Source organism: Canis aureus, chromosome 10 (assembly GCF_053574225.1).
Source record: "Canis aureus isolate CA01 chromosome 10, VMU_Caureus_v.1.0, whole genome shotgun sequence".
Classification (NCBI taxonomy): Eukaryota; Metazoa; Chordata; class Mammalia; order Carnivora; family Canidae; genus Canis; species Canis aureus.
The window spans coordinates 65,320,211-65,340,292 of NC_135620.1; the positions used below are offsets into that span (position 1 = coordinate 65,320,211).

General features: G+C 44.2%; 2 long non-coding RNA genes across 2 annotated transcripts in view; both read left to right on the forward strand.

Annotated features, from left to right (window-relative positions):
• Positions 1–3,133, forward strand: part of LOC144322617 (uncharacterized) — a 28,043-nt gene extending 24,910 nt beyond the window's left edge. The window contains exon 4 of the long non-coding RNA XR_013388276.1: positions 2,663–3,133. This is a non-coding gene — a long non-coding RNA (uncharacterized LOC144322617). The remainder of the gene's footprint in view (positions 1–2,662) is intronic.
• Positions 3,134–4,006: 873 nt separating this feature from the next.
• LOC144322614 (uncharacterized) overlaps positions 4,007–20,082 on the forward strand; it is a 40,735-nt gene continuing 24,659 nt past the window's right edge. The window contains exon 1 of the long non-coding RNA XR_013388273.1: positions 4,007–4,728. This is a non-coding gene — a long non-coding RNA (uncharacterized LOC144322614). The remainder of the gene's footprint in view (positions 4,729–20,082) is intronic.

Sequence of the window (20,082 nt, forward strand, 5' to 3'; positions counted from 1 at the left end):
CTCTATTTTTTGTGTATCTATTGTAGGTTTTTGGTTTGTGGTTACCATGAGGTTCATATATATCAACCTACATATATAGCAGTCTATTTTAAGCTGATAGTCATTTAAGTTCAAACATATTCTAAAAGGACTACATCTTTACACCCTCTTACCATGTTTTTGACATCATATTTTATATCTTTTATTTTGTGTATCCCTTAACAACTTATTGTAGCTATATTTGATTTTACTGTTTTAATCTCAAAACTATCTTTTTTTTCTTTTGAAGATTTTTTTAAAGTCATCCCTATACCCAACACAGGACTTGAACTCACAACCCTGAGATCAAGAGTCACACGCTCTACCAGTTGAGCCAGCCAGGCGCCCCATAACCTTCATACTATCTTTTAAGTGGCTGATCCACTGCCTTTACTATATATTTGCATTTAGCAGCCAGATTTCTTCTTTCAGATATTTTCTTATTTCCAGGCATGGCCTTTTCTACTTCTGTCCCTTTACCATTTCTTGTAGGTCCAGTTTAATGGTGATGAACTCCTTTAGTTTTTCCTTGTCTGGCAAACTCCTTACCTCTTTTGATTCTGAACAATAACCTTGCCATATAGAGTATTCTTGATTGTAAGTTTTTCCCTTCCAGTGCTTTAAATATATCTGTCACTTCCTTTCAGCCTGTAGAGTTTCCGCTGAAAAATCAGTTGATAGTGTTATGAAACTTCCTTTACTTGTGACTATTTTCTCTCGGTGCCTTTCAGATTTCTCTTTAACTTTTGCCATTTTACTTTTTTAAAGATTTTGTTTATTCATTCATGAGACACAGAGAGAGAAAGGCAGAGACATAAGCAGAGGGAGAAGCAGGCTCCCTGCGGGGAACCCTACGGGGGACTTGATCCAGGGACTGAAGGATCACGACCTGAGCCACAGGCAGCCACTTAAACTCGGAGCCACCCAGGTGTCCCAACTTTTGCCATTTTAATAATATATATTGGTATGGATTTCTTTGGGTTCATTTTGTTTGGAACTCTCTAGGCTTCCTGGACCTGCATGTCTGTTTCCTTCCCCAGCTTAGGAAAAGTTTTCAGTCATTATTTATTCAAATAGGTTTTCTGCCCCTTTTACTCTCTTATCCTTTTGGGACCCCTATTTTGTGAATGTTCATATGCTTGATGTGGTAGATCCCTTACACTACCCTCATTTTTTAAAAAATTATTTTTTTCTTTTTGCTCTTCTGATTGGGCAATTTTACTATTCTGTCTTCCAGATTACTCATCTGTTCTTCTGTATCCGCTACCTGCTGTTGATTCCCTCTAGTGTATTTTTCATTTCAGTCACTACATTCTTCAGCTCTGTGTTCTTTCTTGCAGTTTATAACTCCTTGTTGAAGTTCTCATTGAGTTCATCCATTCTTCTCTTGAGTTCAGTGAGCATCTTTATGACCATTACTTTGAACTCTTTGTCGGGTAAACTGCTTATGTCCATTTCACTAGGATTTTTTTTCTCCTGAAGTTTTATCTTGTTCTTTTGGGGAATTTTTGTTTGTTTTTTAAGATTTTATTTATTTATTTGAGAGAGAGAGAGACAGCAGGAGGAGAGTTAGATGGATAGGGAGAGACAGACATCCCCTGCTGAACAGGGAGCCCAACGTGGGGCTCAATCCCAGGACTCTAGAATCATGACCTGAGCTGAAGGCAGATACTTAACCAACTGAGCCACCCAGGTGCCCCTTGCTCTTCTGTTTGAAACATATTCCTCTGTCCTCATTTTGTTGGATTATTTGTGTTTGTTTCTAGGAGTGAGGTGGAACAGCTACTTCTGCCAGTCTTGAAGGAGTGACCTTATGTAGGACCATCTCCTGCATAGACAGCATGTGCCTGGCAGCTGGCCAGCTGGAGCTGGAGTGGGTGTAGGCCAGGGGGGTGGGTCCCAGGACATACTGAACAGAGTTAACTTTGGCAGGTTGGCTAGAGCTAGAGTAAGTTCCCAACAGAGGGTTCTAGGGAATTCTGTACTGGGGCTGCCCTGGCAGGATGGCTGGAGTTTGATGGGGATCTTGGGGTGCTCTGTGCTGGGGCCACCGTGGTGGCACAGCTGGATCTGAAGTGAAAGCCTACTTTTGTATGGAAGGATTTTAATGTTGGTTGTTTGTTCAGTTTTCCCAGGTTCCAAGGTGATAAAAAATATTGCATGAATTATGGGAGTAAATTTGCCTACAGATCCTTAACAATGGTTATGAAAGCCCTTCATCCCACATAGACTATTTTGCATTTTCCAGAGGTACATATTCTACTAGTTGTGCCATGAGCATAATAAATTCAAAATATAAATATCAAGGACTTGGGGTCTATATGGCCTCCTGGATTACCCATGTCTGTGTTCCTTCTTTAGCACAGGAAATGAAAGGTAAGCTCTCTCCTTATTATTTTAAGAGAATATATTTTCAGGGGCCCATTTCCTTAAAAAGCTAAAGATCAGTCAATAACACAAATAGAGAATCAAGACATGTCTACGGTTAGTCCTATGGTTAATTTAAAAACAGAAGGGACTGTTCCTTTCCATATATATCCTCTCACAACCACACTCAGGCTTCCAAATATATCCACTGATTGAATTCCAAGAGAAATGTTCTACCTCCAGTTCCATCAATTAAATTTATATTCCATCTGAACAGGTTAGGCTGCACATGGGTAATCTGAGTTGGAGAGCTGCTTATAAGGAAGACTCTAGAGTGGAGAGGATCCTACAGCCAAGGTCAAAGTAAGAAGGGCGTTACACAAGTCAGCCTGGAGCAGCTTGGCCAGGTTATCAGGTTTTTCCCCAGGAAACCAAAAGCTCTTTGGGCATCAGGACAGCAGAGCATGTAGTGAAATCATAGATGGGTGTGAGATAAGAGCTGCTGATGAGGAAGGTGCCAGGGTAAATGCATATTGCTGAGCTTCACAGGGCACTGGTATAATGCTGGTACTAGTGAACGCATTCTTCGTGGGTGCCTACCCTCTAGGATCCAGGCTGACACATGGCCTTTCCTGAAGGCCTATGAGAAGGCCAGTCCCACTTTCCACTCAGAAAGTAGGGAAAACACACCTTACATGTGGTAAGCATGAAGTTAGCTGCATGCTTAGGGCCGTGTGGTCCCCATCACTTCTTGTCTCTCTTTTCCAGGCCTGTGCCGAGCTATAAATTTTTTAGAGAAAGATTTCAGATAAACACAGTCTCCTTGTTATTGGTTTAAGTTCAGAGATCCTTTAAAAAATGACGAACAAATTATTTCCTTGTTCAGCCACACAAAACTCAGCAGCTGTGCTCTCATTGCAAACTTATAAGGTGTGCAGGCAGTCAGAAGAGGCTTTGATGTATGCCCTCTAAACAGTAAAAGTTTATATTCCATGGGCCCAGAGGTACCCCTGGTATTCTAGATGGGAAGAAGAACATCCCTGATGGTCTGTTCTCTGGGCTGGGAGCCTCAAAACATTTGGTTGTACCTAATACTCAGTTGCCCTTTACCACTTAGGGAGAGGAAATGGAGAAGGGGAAGGAATTGTGGGTCAGTCTCACATTCACCATCCTACCCATCCCTTTCTAAAACGGAAATTGTAGCCTTTTAATGATCATTATAAACCCATTTTATACATGATTCTTCCAAGATCACACAGCTGGCATCATGGATTTAGAATTTAAACACAGATCCCCAAACCAAATATCTACCATGCCTTTTTTTTTTTTTTTTTAAAGGACTGTTCCTGCCAAAAGGAAAGAGGGGTGGAGATGGAGAACATGACTTATTTGCCAAGGTCCCGGGATATCAAAATTCACAGATTTTCAAAGATGCTGCTAGAGTCTTCGATAGAATATGTGGTCCTTTTGAAGTAAAGCCAGGGTAATGGGAAACACTGAATTTGCTTTGTTAGAATCCCCTTGTTTGACTCTTCCAAGGTCCAGCTTTTTCAAATAAAATGGCACGCTAACAGCATTTTTGCTTTCCTGAGTCTGAATGGCCCCAATGTGGCAGCTTCCCAGAGCATGCTGGGAAAAGGCAGAGTTCCAAGGCATGTCCAGTGACCCAGCATCGCCTCTTTCCTGACCAGAACCTGCTGCTGCTGAGGCTACAGATGAGTCAGTCTCCTTCCAAACCAAACGGTAATTAAGAGAGGATGCATTTTTAGACTGCTGTGGTCTGGTACTTTGCTGGCAGCTTTTGAAAGCTGTCAGAGCTCTGCCAAGAAAAAAAGGATGGGACTACCATCTATTGGTTGAGGAGCTATGACAGACTAGGCGCTGTGCTAAGTGATTTACATACGTAGTGACATTTCATCATAAGAGCATTCTTGTAAGATAGGACGCTCCTGCCCCACTTTTTAGGAGGATGATAATAAGATTCAGAGAGGAAAACTGACTTGCTCAAGGTCACCCAGCTGTGGGACACAAAGCTGCTAGGATTTAACCCCAGATGTGCCTGACTCAAGAGTCTATTTTAATCTTACACACCAGTCTTTGGAGCCAACTTTTAATGTCCCTGGAATTTGCCATATGCTCTGGATTCTGGGCCTCAAGAAAAGAGATCAAAACAATGGAGACCCAGGAATTCCACATTCCATTGTTAAAGTTCACGTGTGTTCTTCTAAATTCGAAGTGTCCCTTCTCTTGAGGACTGTGCTTCTTCCTCAATATGTCACTTGTGGACCATGCTGTCTGAGCACTCTCACTGATCCATGATGAGACAAACAACAGAAACCTAAAGTAAGTAAATATTTATAGCTACGTAACAGAGTCATTTTTTTGCAGCAAATCCAATTACAAGGTATTTAGGGATGTATTGTGTGTATCTTTCCCTCGTTTTATTTTTCGTAATTCGTTTTTCATATGCTTTCCCAAAATATCAGTATGTAATGGGTTGGAAATTAAAGAAATGAGATGGATTCTTTGTCTCAAGTTTGAAAAGCACTGTCCCAAAGTTTGAGAGATCTTCAAAAGGACCATCATTCAGTGTCTATCAAATGAGTGCTTTGATGTAGGTCTGGGTAACTCAGTAATCTACCACTTAAGGGACAGCTTCTGGCTGAAAACCATTTCTGACCTATACCACTGGCCACTTCAAGCATTTCTGATCTGAAGGGAGGCAAACCAGTGAGGCAATTAAAAGCATGCTAGAACAAAAAAAAAAAAAAAAAAACATGCTAGAGTCAGAGGAAATCGGACTTGGACTTGAATCCTATGTCTACTATTTAGCAGCAGTGTGATCTGGAGAAGTTACTTAGTTTTGCTACGGCTTAGTTTCCTCCTCTCAAGAGACAAACATTAGAAAAATGCAAATCAAAACCATAAGGAGATACCAATTTGCATCCATTAGGTTGCTACAATAAAGAAAAGGAAAATAATGTGTTGATTAGGGTGAGGAGAAATTGGAACCCTTGTGCATGGCTGGCTGGAGTGTAAAATGGTACCGCAGGCATGGAAAACATTCTGACAGTTCCTTAAACAGTTATACATAGAATTTTCATATGATCCAGCAATTCTACTCCTAGGTATATACCCCCAAAGAATTGAAAACAGGATCTCAAACAGGTACTTGCACACCCATATTCAAAGTAGCATTATTCACAATACCCCAAAGATGGAAAAAACCCTAATATCCATCAATGGTTGAATGGATAACCAAAATATGGTGTATACATACAATGGAATGTTGTTAAAAAATAAACTGAGACATTACAAACTTTGAGAGTTTGGGCAAAAAATCTATGTGAATCAGACAGACCAAACAGGAAATGGTTAGGAGTGTTCCACAAACCCAAGATAGGGCAAAGATTTCTAGAGAAAGTGAGGAAGAAAAGCAAGTGAATCATTCGAATGGCTCTAGCTTAAGGGTTTGCTTTATTTGAGAAAGTCTAGCTGGCACTTTGTGATTGGTTGTGACTAGGTTTTGATTTCTTAACCTTGAGGCATTTACAGGCGGCTAAGGCATTAGGGCCACCTCAGTCTAATGAGTTCCTTATTTAATGAATTTAACACCTTTAGAAAGGAAGAACATTCTGACACACAGCCCAAAATGGCTAAATTTTGAAAACATTATGCTAAGTGAAACCAGCCAGACACAGAAGGACAAAGACTGTATGATTCCATTTCCATGAGGCATCTAGAGTAGGCAAATTCGTAGAGATAGAAAGTGGAATAGAGGTTCTCGGGGGTTGGGGGGAAGAGGGAACAGGTAGTTATTGTCTAATGGGTCCAGCGTTCCAGTTTGGGACGATGATGGAAACTGAAAACCGATATTGTCCATGGCTGACATGACAAATGTACTCAATGCCACTAAATTATATACTTGAAAAGAGTTCAAATGGTAAATTTTGTGTTCTGTATGTTTTGCCACAATAAAAAGAGAGAGATAAATGGTATTTTCCCTCTTATTCTATTTGTAACTGCTGTTGGCATACGAGTCGTGTCGAGCAGAGGCTGGCAGGAAACATGCCAGAGCATTCCATGAGGGGCTTTGCCATGGTCTGTACTTCCCAAGGGTTCTGTAGTAAGCGGGCATTCTTCTCATGGCTGGCAAACAAAAAATAGGCCCTAAAATTTTGTTTGAAAAACAGGATTTAAAAACTGACGCTCTCCGCGGTCAGAGCTAAGACGGCTTTGCCTTTGCTATAGGATCAAGCCACGGAGTGGCTATTTTTATCCAGAGGCACCACCACAATCAGCTCAACCCAGCCACATTTTGTGTGTGTCCAATGTGTTGGGCTGGTTTTCAGACATCTCCATGATTGGGGAAACCCAGCGGCGCTTGTCTGGAAGATATTGGCTCTTATTTTCTAAGGTAAATTTGAGGCACATGTATTGCCATCTCTCTTCTGTCATCCGCCCTTGAAGTGGGCTTGCCACTGAGCTGAACTTCAAGGTTTACCCCAACGGCACTGCCTTGGTCTCCCCTAAATTACTTCCTGTGGTTGGCAGCAGAAAGGCAGGCAGCATTTGGAGGGTGCAACTCGATGTACTCATTCAGCAAATACTAGGGAAACAGCTCTTGGGGCCCAGGCACGAGAGACAGGGAGCACTGGGTGAGGTTTCTGCTGCTGATGGGCTCACAGTCCACAGGGAGAGACAGAGAAGGAAACAAATGAATATCTGGAGTATGACAGGGGTTAGTTACAAAGCTAGCCAAGGACAATGAGAACACCACCAGGGGTCAGACAACTCAGGAAATCTTCTTGTGGCCCTTCCATCTCAAGTGGAAAAGCCTGGTGGCCCTGCCTGAGCTTCCTCTCCCACCTCCATCTGTCCCTCTGCGTCATATCCCTGGTGTAACTGCCTTCGTAGTAGCTCATGCCACCTTGTGTATTTGCTTGTGATTTACATGGTGACGTGGGCTCTGGCGTTGGGGATGCCATGTCTCTCTTGGTCACCACTGCATGTCCAGCATCTAGAAGAGTGCTTAGCTCTGCACAGTGGCACCTACAGAGTTTCTGCCCAGAAGCAACCTACACGGAACGAGAGTCAGGCTAAAGCTCCACTTTTCAGCAAGCCCTTTTATTACTTGTTTGTGATCACAAGTATACTTGGCATGGCTTTAGTAGGGAGGCTGTTAGGGATTCCGGAAAAGTAACTGAAGACACCTCTCTCCTAGCTGCCCCCTTGTGATAACCACTGTCCCATAGCCTGTTAGAACTCCAAGGGGGTGTGGGGGGGGGATGCTGCATATTCATTGGTTTTCGACTTCTAATGCAATTCAAACTGAAGCATTCCAGAAAGAAATTACAAAACTTACGCTGCTTTTAAAATGTTTGCATATAATGAAGGAATGTTTTAATAACAGAAAGAAATGTTTTGCTCTTGGTCACAGAATAATTCAAGTATTTTTAAAAATTTAATAATAATGTGCCTTGAATAATGTGTTCCTACAATGGGGCACACATTTTAAATTGCATGGTAAATGGCTTCCCTTCATCCTATAGATCACCTCATTTTGAGAAAATGTCTCAAGCCCCAACCTATTCTGATGAGGCCCATGCGAAGCAGTCCCTAGGTCCCAACCCCCCATTTCACCATGCTCAGTATAGGCCCTTCTGGACACATAAATACTGATCACCAAGTGGCTTATAATTAGATGCTAAATGAATACACAAATGAAGGAATGACGTCAAGAAAAGACAGTATATGGGTTGGAGTTTACAAAGATAAGCGGCATCCCTGGAGGCTTGGTGGTAGGACGATAAAGAGCCTTCTAGGATAAGGGGACAGGCAGGTGAAGGTTTGGAATTGACAAATAGAACCATGTGTTCTGGAAACTGCAAACAAGACAGAGCTACAAACAATGCAGAGGGTTCAATGCAATCTCCAACGTAACAGGTAGCAAGAAGCCAAATCCACTGGGCTTTGGGAAGGGCTTGGAGGCACGGAAGGTCTTTAAGCAAAACAGCAAATATGATTCTGCTTGCCTTTTGGAGTCATCCCACTGACCCTAGTATAGAGCAGGGGCAGCCAACTCTGGCCTGTGGGACAAATCTGGCTATCCACCTGTTTTTGTAAATAATCTTCTGTTGTAACACAGCCATGTTCATTCATTTGTGTATTGTCTAGGGCTGCTTTGCCCTGCAATGGCAGTGTTGACTAATTGCAATAGAGACCACTGAGCTCACAAAGCCAAAAATACGTACCCCCAATCCTCTTAGAGAAAAAAGAATTGCTAACCTCCGGTCTAGAGGAAGAGGGAAGATACAGTGAGATCAGAGGCAAGGAGACTAGTTGGGAGCCTGCCAGGAACCAGCAGAGTAGGGATGGAAAGGAGGGAACAGATCAGGAGATACTGAGGGAGTAGAATCATCAAGAGAAAGAAAGGGTGTTCAGATGACTGAACTCTCTCTTGGGTGACCAGCTAGAGGTTGCATCTTCATTGAGAAAGGAAAAGAGATACTGACTTTGGCTTTCAACTTGTTGAGCTCGAGGCTCCTCTGGAACATCTAGGTGGAGTGGTGCTCTAGGCAACAGGAAAACCAAGCCGGGGGCAGCGTGGAGACACAGATCTAGGGGTCTCAGCATACCCAAGGAGGTGGTGAAAGCAGTAGGGGAGAATGTACACCCAGAGAAGAGTCGTGGACTGAGGAGGGAGCTCTGGGAACATCTCAAAGCTCAGTTGGGGGCAGACAGAGGCGTGAAGAACCCAAAGCCTTGGGGAAGGCTACCTTCTACCCAGAAGCTGGTGCTCGGCTTCCTCTAGCCTTGCCCACCAAGACACAGTGGGGTTTGGGGCTTGAGGGAGCCCTGCCCCCCAGCTCTAGGAACACCATCATTTCCACACTGAGAGGCCTGTGGGAGTCTAATCATTTTCTATTTATCACCTCACGCGTTGCTCCCAAGCCATGCCAAAGTGACGCCAAATGCCAGGATGAAAAGAGATCGCTCTGTGAGATGCTTGGAAGCCTGCAGTGATGAACTAGGTTTCTCTCTGTTCATCCAGGCAAAGGAATACCGGTGGCCATTCATTCTCTCAATGTTCACTTAAGGAACTGTCTAGATATTGTCTTCCAGAGCCATTTCAGTCAGGCCTCTCTCCCCAGGATCATTACCTTAGCTCTGGGCTTAGAGGAACCATATAGAAATACAACATATGCACATATAGATGTACGAATGTGTGTACGATATACAGTGTGTGTAAATATGTATATTCACAAGCAGGTATGTACTCGGTTTTGGTCCAACTGACAAACTGATACCCAAAAAGGCGAAGAAACTTGCAAGAAGGTCACCAAGTTAATGGCAAAGCCAAAAATAGCCCATGTCTTTTTATTTTTAAGATTGTATTTATTTATTCATGAGAGACACACAGAGAGAGAGACAGAGACACAGGCAGAGGGAGGAGCAGGCTCCCTCTGGGAAGCCCGATGCAGGACTCAATTCCAGGACCCAGGGGTCACACCCTGAGCCGAAGGCAGGTGCTCAACCACTGAGCCACCCAGGCGTCCCTATCCCATGTCTTCTGACTCAGATCCCAGTGTTCCCTTCAGCCTGTTTTCTCCAGTGTTCCACAGGCCTTCACTGCCTGGAGTGGATTTGAAGGGTGTTCCGCTCTCCTTCCCACATCTTCCACTCAAGCCCTTCACCCCCAACCCCCAGCCCAGGAAGGTGTCACACAGACACGTGCAGGCATAATATTTAGGTTTCAAGGGGGGTGGAAACCTTATTCTCCACGCCTCTGAATTTTCTTGAGTACTTTGGCCTCCTGCCCCGGCCTGACTTTTTCTTCAGAGATGCAATGAGTCCCTCAGTTGGAGGGACAGGCTTGCTGTGTGGCTCCCTATGGGTACCTTCATCAAAAATCTTGAGCCTAGGGGATGCTCCCCTCCCACCCAGTGGTTCGGAGGCAGTGATTGTGGCTTAGTGGGTCTGCTCTGCAGACTCCACCCTTCTCATGGCTTAACTATCCCAAAGTCAGGCATGCTTGGCTCTAACACAGAACCCCGTGCCACCACAAGGTTTTACCATATTGAAAGTCGTCTCCTGGTATCCGTCATGCTGACTCTTGCATCTGTCTTTCAATTTGTTCCAACTGTAGTTGAAAATTAGAGACGTAGTCCACTTCTCAGAACTTCGGAGAAGCAGGAATTTTCAAAACAAAACCTACAGGGTATCTGTGTAAGGTGTGGAGAAGGGGGAGGTTGTCTCCAATATTTTGTCTTTGTGGTAATTTATGTGAAGCTCACATGCTTTACCCCTCTGAGAAAGAGGAAGTCCAAAGCTGAAAATATTGTATTTGGCTTGGGAACGAGGCCTGTCGCAATCTGGCCTCGGCCTGCCTATCGAGCCTCATTCACCATGGCTGGTTGCTCTGCAGCCAAATTCTTTTTTTCCCTCAGACATGATCCAAACCTTTCAGCCACTAGGCCTTTGCTCACTTGGGTCTTCCCACAGCTACACTTCCAGCCTGAGTCTGAGCGTCTGTGAACCAGGTCTCTGGGAGACATGAAGAAGAATGAGGTATCTCAAGGCATGAACCCTCTGGTCCTGTATTCGTTTCCTAGGACTGCCAGAACAAAGTACAGCAGACTGGGTGACTTGGAATTTATCCTCTCACAGCTCTGGAAACCGAAGTTTGAAATCAAGGTATCAGCAGGGCCATGCTTTCTCTAAGAGGTAAATCCTCTCTTGCTTCTTCCTAGCTTGTGGTGGTGGCTGGCAATCCTCGGTGTCCTTGAGCTCACAGCTCTATCACTGAATCTCTGCCTCTGTTGTCACATGGCATCTTCCCTTTATGTCTGTGTGTCTCTGTGCTGTCATAGGGCATCCTTCTCTTTGTGTCATGCTGGATTACGGGCTCGCCCTAAAGACCTCATCTTAACTTGATTACAACTTCAAAGATCCTATTTCCAAATACGGTCACAATCCTAGGTACCTATGGTGAGCGTCTCTTTTTGGAAGACACAATTCAACCCACCACAGGTCCGATGCATTTTCTGAGACTCAGTCTAATATCTTTGGAGAAAATTCCCTGATGCCCGAACCAGATAGGGCCTTTCCTTTCTCTGGCCTCCCAGGAACCAGTCTCCGTCTTCTGGTACTTGTCTTATACTACCTTATAGATGTGGAGGGAATGTGCCCTGTAATTTGGAGAAAGTGACCAAGAGAAATGGGCTATGCAGGGAGAATAAAACATTAAGTTGAGCCCAAGATACTACTTCAAGCTTACATAGCCTTTCATTGACTGTAGAGTTTTTGCATTTATTCTTTGGCTTGACCCAAAATTCTGCATGGTGACCTGGCCCAAGGAAGCCTCTCACGGAATCCAGGGTTGAATGGAGGCACTGGCCCAAACTCCCCACAGCTGGCCAGGAAATCCCTGGCTGACAGATGCCCCATGGGTCCCTCTGTGGTGTGTGCCTCAGCCTGCCTGCCAACCAGTGAGCATCCCCCTACTGCTTTCTCTGGATATTGCTGAATCCAGAAAGCGGGCTCTTCAAGAGCAGCATGTGGCTTGGCTGACTCAGGCCCACTTCCTATCCCCACCCTGGTATTCACAGCTCCCTGTAGCAGCCCCACTGGCAAGTCCAGGCTGCTTCTCCACCTACATTCCTTAGCCACCCCACGTGGCCAAGATGAATACCTGTAGTCTTGCCTCCAGTACTGGAGAGAGGCTTGCTATTCCTTAAGAGGCCAATTACTGAACTGGGTTGAATCCTAGATACCTACAAATGTCCAAGTTATAGCATTGTCTAGCCCGGGCTACAGGCCAGGAGGACTTTGTAATATAGAAATCATCAGAATGGGATATCTCTGTGTTCTGAATCCCAGTTCTGTCCTTTCGGTAAAGCTCTGGCTTCAGACAAGGTCGTGTAAGTCTGTGATTCATCTCATGTTGAGATGGGTTTAATGATAATTTCTTTGCAGCATTACTGGAAGGCAGCTTAGTGGCTATGAACATGGGTTCTAAAGTAAGCCAGCCTAAATGCCCATATTCAAAAGCAAACCGTCAACATGAAACACATCACTTACCCTATCAAGTTTTAATCTCTTCCACGGGGGCTGTTACTAGGACAACCGTACTAGTTTCCTATGGCTGCTCTAACAAATGATCACAAACTCACTGGCTTCAAGAACGTGTATCTCTTTGCTTATAGTTCTAGAGGCCAGAAATCTGAAGTCGGTCTCACTGTGCCAAAATCAAGGGGTCAGCAGGGCTGCACTCCCTCCAGGGCTCCAGGGAAGAACCCATTCCCTGTTCCTTTTCAGCCTCAAGAGTCCATTCCATGGGTTGTGGCTACTCTGTCCATCTTCAAAATCAGTGGCATGGCATCTCCAGATCTCCCTCAGCTTACATCATTACCTCATCTTCAGGCTTCTGTGTCAAATCCCCCTTTGCCTCCCACTCACAAGGACACTTCTGGTTGCACTCGGGGCCCACCAGGATGATCTCCCCTCTGAGATCCTTAATTTAATCACATCTGCAAAGTCTCCTTTGCTGTCTGTATAAGGCAACATTCATAGATTCTAAGGGTGAGGACTTAGATATCTTTAGGAGACATTACCCAGCCTACCCCACAACATTAAAAATATGTATTAAGCAGTGTAATGTGGCACAAGCCTCTCAAAATGGGCCTCTGATTTCCTGCCTCACGCAATGGGCAGAGGCATCCAGAAGGGTGGAGAGCCACTCAGGGAGATCAGGGCAGCCGCTGTTTACTAACTGGCTTTGAACTACTTTAATATTTTAACACCCAGCCGTAACAGCTAAATATGAGCCCTGCTATTAGTAAATACCACAGAGAGGATTCATCATGATTAGTTCTTAGTACAATGCCTGGCATGCAGTAAGTGCTCAATAAATGTTAGCTCTGACTATTGCCACCAATAGTGACATGGTGCCTCCTAGAAGCCTGAACTCTAGTCTGAGTAAACTAATTCCACCAAAAGACAAGAGTGTCCCTCCCAACCTCTCAGCCCCTGCCAAGCTGCCTCTCCGCTGTCCCTTCAGGCAGCACAGACATCCCTGTGTCCCTGGGCACTTGCTCCTTGGGATGCCAGTTTTCCCCATCTTTCTCAACTTCTTCCACCCTTCTTGGACTTCCTGGACTCTCACTCTCAGCTCCTCTGGATTCAGGACTCAATCTATCTTCTGCAGTTGGCACTCCGATGAGAAAGTTGGGTCAACATACCCATTCATCAGCCCCTAGTTTGCCCAAAGAATAAATTATGCTTCCCACTTCCTCATCTACATATTATGCTCTGTGGCCAAGAATGCACTGGATGCTTCCAACCGCCTGGGAGCTGGCCAGACATCCTGAGCCTGGAGTTTGTGCATTAGAGCCAGCCTCTGACAGTTGCAAGAAATCGGCTGGAAGATCCATTAGCCTGAGCTAATTTGCCAAGCCTGAAAAAAGGCTCCAGGCTATACCCATCCTTACAAGCTGACTGTGAACTTGCCCTAGGAGCCTAAGAGCTAGGCCCTAAAGCAACTGCCCTCTCATGAAGCTGAGTAGATACAGGTCCCCTGGAATCCTCTGTACAAGGAGGAAGGTTCCAGGTTTCTCTTCCCTTGGTGCTAATGGCCAGCTAATCTTTGAAGTTTAGCTCTCCAAATAGATTATATGTGTGTGTGTGTGTGTGTGTGTATGGAATCTTTATCTATATATCTATATCTATATCTATATATATGGAATCTTTATCTAATAATTATTAATATTAATAATAATTCTATATATATGGAATCTTTATCTAATAATTAGAGTGCCAATCTTGAGTTATAACTCTTGCCTGGCTCTGGAAATCCAAACTCAGTGATAATAGCTACTTCTTATTAAGTGCTTGTTCTGTGCCAGAGAAGGTTCTAGGAGCTTCCCTCAGTCCTCCAATTGTAGTAAGATGCAGAAACTGAGGCCCACACAGGCTAAGTAACTTGTCAATGGTGTTGTCAAGTCTTCAGCTCAGGATGTCAAAGTCTAGTTACGTTTTGTTTTTTTTCCCTGCAGTACCATACTGCCTGTGAATAAAAAACAATCTTTGACATCAGAAAGTTCTAGAGGGAACATGCTTGGTAATTAAATAACATTCCCTCCTACCATCTGAACAAGGTGGTGGGAGCAGAGAAAATATAGAACTTCTCTCCTATGCCAGAGGATGAGAGCCAGTAACATCCCCAGAGACCACCTGATTTGACTCCTCCATTGTGAACATGGGGAAACTGAGTCACTGAGAGGGACAAGGCCTCCACAGAGCTTCAATCATGAGTAGGGAGAAGAGCTTGGATTGGAGTGGCCTCCTGTGACCCAAACCCACACAACCTCTCCTCCCTGCTTCTTCCTACTGCCAGGGCCCCGGGGAAAGGGAAGAGCTGGGATTAGGGCTGCCAGAGTTAGCAAAAACCAAAATAGGGTACCCAGTTCGATTTGGATTTCAAATAAACACAAATATGTCTTCATACATGTAATTTACAAGCAATATTTGGGACACACTTTTACATATATATATATATCATGTTTAGTTGGGTCTCCTGTGTTTTACTTGGCATCTGTGGTTGGGATGGATCCCTGAGCAGTCAGAGTTTTGGGAAGGGGCAGGTTGGGGGTGAGCAGCACCCACCCATTGATTGATTTCCAGTTGATTATGTGAAATTCAGAGAAGTGGTCCAAGGAGCCAGGGCAGGAGGAAAACAAGGGAGAGGTCTGGATGATACACAACTAGAATCCATAGGTTCCAACAAGCTGGAAGGTCCATACTCACAAAAGCCCTCCAGAGGGAGGAAGGGACATGGAAAGATTGGCCAATGTAGCAACAGGAGCATGAAGGAGGCAGCCAGAGGGACTTGGGTGAAGGGCTTCCAGAGAAGGGACAGAGCTCAGAAGAAGCAGAGCTCTTCCAAGAAGGGGTGGTCAACAGGTTAGGGTAGTGGTGGTGGAGGCATCCCAGTCAGAAAAAAAAATCAGTTCAACAGCACCTGAACTTTTTGTGCCCTATGCTACCTTTCTCAGTGTCTGGTAGCTCGCTCCCATGGAAAAAAAAAAAAATTCAAGATTTGACTTAAGAATTTCCAGCCACAGGGCACCTGGGTGGCTCAGTGGTTGAGCGTCTGCCTTGGGCTCAGGTGGTGATCCTGGGGTCTGGGATTGAGTCCCGCATTGGACTCCCCGCAGGGAGTCTGTGCTCCCTCTGCCTGTGTCTCTCTGCCTCGCTCTCTGTGTCTCTCATGAATAAATAAATAAAATCTTAAAAAAAAAAAGAATTTCTAGTCACAATACCACCACTTCCCAACTGTGTGACCTGGACGTGCTAACAGAGTGCTTCTGAGCTGTTTTCTTTATCAAGTGGGTTCCACAGAGCTGTTGTTCAAATCAGATGAGAAAAGGAGGCTACAACTTGATCGAGAGTGCTGGTCTGAATGGTAGCTCTTACTGGAGCGAATGCTCACTCAGTGTCTGCTGAATGAATCTTGGTTTTGTATTTCCTCGCTCTCCCCTTCTTAAACACGTCAGGATCTTAAAGCAAAACCCATATGTGAATTGAGTCCTCTGCTGCTTTATTACTCCTTGCTCTTCCAGTTCGAGAAGAGGATAATTGAATGATTTGCAGCTCTGAAGGGGCCCCTGGGTCCCTGGTTTCTGTCGTCATTTTAGGGAGTTGCTTTGGTTCTCAGCAGCACCCTGGGCACTATTAAATAATTTGCTGGGGCAGCAGTTTGTAGGAAATGGTCCCTTGGTGCATAAAAGTTTTGAGAAGGAGGTCAAATGAGGATTATTGGTGTTAAAAAGCAATTATGTTTCAAAACAGAGGTGGGGGCTGAGACAATGGGAGGGGTGGGGGGAAGGCAGGCAGGAAGGAAAGGTGTACAGTGGAGAAGAGATAGGCCGTGCTAGCATCTGGCTACTGTCTGCCTGGAGGCTGGTGTATGTGGGGACCGAAGCAAATGCTTTAAGCTCCCTGAACCATTTTCCTGACATGAAAAAGAGGAGCCTCTATTTACAGATGGGTTGAGCTGGATAATTACTAAAGAACATCGGCCATTTTACTAATATTTATGTAATGCCTATGGGATGCCTGGTACATTCTGACCTATCATCCTACTTGAATCTCAAATGACTCTAAAGTGGGCAAGATAGTGATTACAGTCCATGTTTCATACTGAGATGCCAGGAGATCCATGATTTTCCCATTATCCACAGGCCAGTAAAAGGCATGGCTGTTATGGGACTAATTCCTCTTCTCTGTGACCCTGGGATCCAGAGAGCACCTGCTGCAGGGTAGGTCTCGTGGTCCGGGCTGAGAGAGTGACATCAGACAAACAAATCTGGTCCCTTTCTTCATGGAACCAACTGTGTACTAGAGAAGAAAGACATTACATAAACAAGCATGCAACTAAGTATGTAATTACACAGCATGCTAAAGGAGACCATGAAATAAAATCATGAAGTCTCCTGGAGAGTAAAACAGAAGGGAGATAACTGAAAGGGAAAGAATGCAGGAGAAGGCCTTTCTGCTGAAGGAAAGTATGAGCTGAGATTTGAAGTATGAGCAGAATTGAGCCAAACCCAGAATGAGGCATTCCAGGCAGAGAGAAGAGCATATTTGAAAGCTCTAAGGCATAAAACTGTAAGGATCTTATTATGGTCCAAATGCTTTCTTTCTTTCTTTCTTTGAACATGTCTTTTTTCAATGAGGGAGGAACATGAAATTACTTGCAGAGTTAAATGAGGGTAGCTCAGTGGTCCTTAACCCAGGCTTCTTCTAAGAGTCACTGGGGGAGGTGTGAACAAGTACCAGTACCCACATCACAAAACAGAGATCATGATGGCTGGTCTGAAGTGAGCTCTGGACAAAAGAATTTTTAAATAGCTCCCCAGGTGATTCTAATGTACAACTAAGGCCAAGAACCCCTGGGCCTCTTAGAATAGGATGAACTTTCTAGAACAGGATGAGGTGTTTCACTTGCCTCCTAATGGATGGGCATTGAACATTGTTAAACAGGAAGCAGGGCAACATCAGAGGTGCATTTTTAGGTGACCACTTGGATGCTGTATGGAGCTCCGAAGTAGGGAGATGACTGAGCAGACTTTCAATAGGTCAGGTAAGATAGGTGGAAGCTGGGTCTGGGGTGTGAGCAGTGGAGGTGGAGAAGAACAGAAGGAGTCAGATATACGGGGGAAACAGAATCAGTGGGCAGCATATTTGTAGGGCTCTGCAAGCTGTGATTTCCAAGACTGGTATTTCCCGGATAATCATCTGGATGAATGGAGGTACCATATACTGAAGTCAAGAAAATGGGAACAGAAGCAGGGCTGGCATGGTTTTGGATCCGTTAGGGATGAGACATCCAAGCTGAGCTGCCAGAGAGGCAATTTAATGTACACTTCCAGAGCTCCAAAGAGGTCTGGGCTGGAGATGAAATTTCAGAGTTGTCAGTGGGTAAATGACCTTCAAAGAGACAAGTACCTGAACAAGATTGTGTAGGGATCCCAAGAAGAATGAGAACAGGGCAGAGGATCCTGAGTCCTGAGTATCTCCAGAAGTTAAGGGGTAGAAAGATTGAGAGATGCTGACTGAAGGACTAAGAAAGGAGGGAGGGGGAAAATCCTATAAGGATGCAGTGCAACTGCAGACAAAGGACAAAGTGTTTGGGGACAGGGCAACGATGAGAGTAGTCATGGAATGCCGCTGGGCTGGCAAATCGGATGGAAGGCTCACACAGTCCACTGGGCACAGCAGCATGGAGGCTTCCCACGACTTATAGAGGAGCAGCTTTGGTTAAGTGATGGGGACAGAAGCCAGCATGCAGTGGTCTAGAGAGTGAATGGGTACCCTGGGACCCAGCGGTGCCACTCGTTGTGTTAGAAGATAAACTGAGTCAAGCTAAAAATATATATTTGAGTGACAATCTGTTTGAGTCAGGCAACACCAAACCTTAAGGGGTGAGGAGCACTCTACAGACAGGAGCTGGATAAAGACTTCGACGGAGAAGATGCAGAGGCAAAGCCAGGCAATCGTCTGATTGGCTGGAGCTTAAGGGTTTGCCATATTTGGAAAAGTGGAGTTGGCTGATGGTGATTGGTTGTCCTTTGGTTTTGATTTCTTAAACTCTTTTTTTTTTTTTTTTTTTTTATTTTTATTTTTTTTTTTATTATTATTATTATTTTTATTGGTGTTCAATTTACTAACATACAGAATAACACCCAGTGCCCGTCACCCATTTCTTAAACTCGAGTCAATTTACAGGCTCGGCTGTGGTTTTCTTACGTAGGCTACCAACGCTTTGAAACAGCCTCAGTCTAACGACCTCCTTATTTAATTAATTCAACAATTGTCTGCGGAAGACACTTGTGTGTGAAAACAAGGAGTTCCATGGAAGCCTGTTCATTGAAGCAGTGTTTGCATTTGCAGAAACAAAACAAAAACAACTTAACTACCTATTTAGGGCCAAATGGAAAATTAAAGCAAGACAAGGAAGGCAGCTATAGGGTTCAGTGGTCGAGGGTAAAGACCCTGGAGCCAGACTGTCCGGTTCACATCTCCCATTTTCTACTTATTTGCAGTGTGATCACAGGCAAGTTACTGAAACTCTTTGTGTTTTAATTTTCTCATCTGGAAAAGAGGACTAATAGTAGACCATCTACCTCGTAGGAGTGTCTGAGGACTAAAGTAAGTTAAAATGTATAAAAATAAGTTCAAATGAACAACTCAAATAAATAAATCAATACCATTTTGTAACTCAAAGGGTCTCAAAATAATTTTCACCACCCCAGTTTACAGAGAAGGAAGAGGTGGCCCAGGGAGGGAAAAGTGGCTCATCTGCCTCAGCCATGAGCCTGACCCCTAGATGTTTCTGGTACCAAGCTCCTTCACCATGCCTCTCTGCCCCACACTGAAGACTCAGGTCTCATGATTCTTTTTTTTAATTATTTATTTATTTTTAATTTTGTAAATTTATTTTTTTATTGGTGTTCAATTTGCCTACATATAGAATAACACACAGTGCTCATCCCATCAAGTGCCCACCTCAGTGCCCATCACCCAGTCACCCCCACCCCTCGCCCACCTCCCCTTCCACCACCCCTAGTTCGTTTCCCAGAGTTAGGAGTCTTTCATGTTCTGTCTCCCTTTCTGAAATTTCCCACTCATTTTTTCTCCTTTCCCCTTTATTCCCTTTCACTATTTTTATATTCCCCAAATGAATGAGACCATATAATGTTTGTCCTTCTCTGATTGACTTATTTCACTCATGATTCTTGTTCAATGCCTTGATAAGGCAAAATGCTTGGGAGGCAACACAAATATCACTTTTTAAAAATATATTTAAAAACACAAGCTCGCATCAAACAACACAAATAAATATAAAATGACATTCATAAGTCCTAGAACTCATTGATGAAATAAAAGAGTTAAATTAGAAAAAAAAAATAATGTCTTGGCCTGGAGATGTGAAGTTGTTGCCCTTTGTGGCTATTTAAGGTTGAGAGCCTTTGCTTTGGTGACCTCTTTGCTTGCTTTTTTTTTTTTTTTTTTTTGTTAAAATATAAAGTAATCTGCGTTCAGCCTAAATTTAATCCAGCCTTGTTTCCTTCTTCAGCCTCCTTCCATATTCCTGAGGCTTACTCTGCTCCCTGGTTCTCTCTTCAACCCCAG